Below are 3,135 nucleotides of genomic sequence, written 5' to 3'. Positions count from 1 at the left end.
CTCTTACTTAGGTGGGGCCATCAGATGGGCAGCCTGGCTCTGGGCTACCTAACCTGAGCAGGACTTAAAAATGGCCATGTTTTACAGAGGGCCATGTTTTACAGAGGCATTAATCTTCTTCACTGGTGTCCCAGCCCACCAGTGCCACAGCCCCAAGTGCACTCTACCTTCATTGCTGGCCTACGGGATAGGTTGCGGGGCGGGGAAGGGATGAGACAAGAGTTGAATGAGGGGCTCTGAGGCCCATCACTGCACAGGCACTACAGCATGGTGTTGGTGAAACCGGAGCCAGATGCCACTGGGTCAACACGATGACCACATCTTCCTTCTTGAAGAAGCCTCGGTCCTTGCCAACATTCATGGCCAGGTTCACCCGGAGGTCCACTGGGCCAAGTTCTCAGACCAGGCCTCCTGCACTGGGTTCTTATACACACAGGGAAAATGCCATGGTACAGGTGAGCCTGGAGAGCTGTCTGATGATTATGGGTCACAGAAATGAGGGGGGCACTGGTGAATACCTGGTCACCTGGTGAGCAGACCTGCCAGGCTTGGTGAGGACAATTATGGCCCCATTTGGGGTACTTGAAGGAGGCCCCCACAGTGCCCAAGGCAGCGGCTTTTGTGGGGAATGGGCGCCAGGTGGTGGAGTTCCTCAAATAATTGTAGGTGGTAGATGTCGGCCTCTGCCTTACCCGCCATCAGGCGCTGCATGCGCACAGCCTCCAGGGTTAATCCCCCATGCCCGTCTCTCCAGACAGCATGATGCAGTCGGCTCCATCCAGGACCACATTGGCCACATCACTGCCCTCAGCCCCAGTGGGACCCGCTGCTCTCCAGCACCTGCGCGGCACAGATGACAAGCTCCCCAGCTTGGATGCACCACCCGATCATCATCTTTTGAGCAAGAAAGACCTTCTCTGCAGGAATCGCAATGCCTAGACCACCACTGAGCTACCATGATCCCATCACTGAATTCCAGAATATCATCAAACCTCCAAATCCCCTTCTGGTTCTAGATTTTGCTGATTACCTTGATGTTCTTTCCTTTTATTCCAGAACCTTTCTGACTTCGTGGACATCGGATGCCTGTGGATGAAAGACAAACACCATATCTGCATCCTGCTCTACCCCCAAATTCAGGTCTTGGATGTTCTTTTCTGACAGGCAGGCATGTCCACAGCAGCCCCAGGGAGGTTCACACCCTTCTTGATGCCCCAAGAGCCACAATTCTCCACCCCTGTCACCAAGAAGTCAGCACCTTTTTCCTTCACCTGCAGAGTCGTAAGTCCACCATCCACGTCGAATAGATCTTGCTGCCCACTTCCACCACCTTGAAAATGTCCTTGGAGTCCATCCACATGGTGTTTTCCTCACACTTTCATGTATGCCTTATTTAGCATGATCTTGAGAGTGGCCCCTTTTTTCAGCTCCTCCTCTGGGCTCCTGCTGCCTTGATGAGCCTAGTTCAGATGTCGGATCCTTTAGGGTCCAGGGTCACAGCAACAGGCCAGTAGAGAACGGGATCAAGAGTAAAGCTTTCTGAGGCCATGCATGTTCTTGATGGTCTCTGCCTGGTACCTGTGAGTTACAGGAAAGAAGTTCAGACGAGCCACATTTATTGCAGACTTAATCATCTCCTTCAACATCTCCACTGATGGAGAAGCCGGGCCAGAAGATGCCAGGGTTCTGAGCTGTGATGGACGGTGAGTCAATGTCAGGGCCTCACCTGTGCTCCAGGAGCACGTCAGCCCTGGCCACATGCAGCTGCTGGGTCTGAATGAAGGCAATCAGCACATCACTGTGGGGCTTCCAAGTGGTTCCTCCCTGGTGGTCCAGTCAGGCTGCTGCAGAGAGAGAGGTTTGGAGGCTCCCAGGGCAGTGGTGTTGATCCTGTGCCAAAATAAATGCTGTTTTAAAATCCATTTTAAATTATGTTTGCCCGGGTCTCTTTCACTATTTTTTTCTCCCTTGTGTATTAATGATATACTGGAATACGTTGGAGACATTTGTTTGTTGGGTGGAAAAATATATTCAGGATTTTAGCCCATTTTTCAAATAAATTATTTGTGTTTTTGCTATTAAATTTTATGAGTTATTAATACATATTTGGGATATTAATCCCTTATCGGATATATGGCTTGCAAATGTTTTCTCCCATTTTATAGGTTGTCTTTTATTTTGTTGATGGTTTCTTTGCTGTGCAGATGGTTTTAGGTTTGATGTTGATTACTGATTGTTTTGTTTGTGCTTTTGGTGTCATTTCTAAAATATCACTGCCAAGATCAATTTTGAGGAGCTTCTTCCCTGTGTTTTCTGCTGGTACTTTTATGATATTTGGTCTTGTGTTTAAGGCTTTGGTCTATTTCAAGTTAATTTGTATAAATAATGTAAAATAGGGATCCGATTTCATTTTCTGCTCTTGTTTTTCTGACACCATTTGTTGAAGACTCTCCTTTTCCAGTTGGGTGCTCTTGGCTCTTTTATCAAATACTAGAGGCCTGGTGCATGAATTTATGCATGGGGGGTTGGCCAGCCATCACTGCTCCCAATCAGGGTGTGGGGGGCCGATCAGGAGTGGGGCCAACCAGGGGGAGGGGCTGCGGATAGTTGGTGGAGCTGATCAGGGCCCCGATCTGGCCAGTTGACTGCCACAGTATTTCACAGTGACCGGTCGTTCTAGTTGTTTCGATCATTCCGGCCATTGCCGTGTTCTGGTCACTTGGCTTTTATATACATGGATTATTTAACTGTGTATGTGGGAGTATAATTCTGGACTCTCTAATCTTTCCCATTGGTCTGGTCTATGTGTCTATTTTTATGCCAGCAATATACAGAGTATATACCTATTTTTACCAGCATATTTTATATTTTCAGGTTTACTGTTATTAATTGCTGTTCTTTTGTTTCAGCTTGAAAATCTCTGTTGAGTATTTCTTGTAAGGCATGTTCATATATCATTTTTCAGATTCTATTAAATTGTCTTTCTGTTTTCTAAGAGGTCAATGAGCTTCCCCAAAACAACTATTTTGACCTTTTCTCAGACAAATTGTAGATCTCTATTTCTTTGGGGTCCATTGTTGAAAAATTATTTTGTTTTTGGTGATATTATGATTCCTTAATTTTTTATGTTCCTTA

General features: G+C 46.7%; 1 pseudogene across 1 annotated transcript; it reads right to left on the bottom strand.

Moving 5' to 3' along the window:
* Nucleotides 1-260: 260 nt before the first annotated feature.
* On the bottom strand, nucleotides 261-2,702 carry LOC308241135 (pyruvate kinase PKM-like; annotated as a pseudogene). The gene is made up of 2 exons: nucleotides 2,586-2,702; nucleotides 261-1,824 (listed from the first exon to the last, which is right to left on the bottom strand). The product of its transcript is annotated as a pyruvate kinase PKM-like (transcript).
* Between the last annotated feature and the right edge of the window lie 433 nt (nucleotides 2,703-3,135).

The sequence above is a fragment of the Plecotus auritus genome, assembly GCF_963455305.1.
Source record: "Plecotus auritus genome assembly, chromosome: 2".
Lineage (NCBI taxonomy): Eukaryota > Metazoa > Chordata > Mammalia > Chiroptera > Vespertilionidae > Plecotus > Plecotus auritus.
This window is presented reverse-complemented; position numbering and strand designations above follow the sequence as displayed.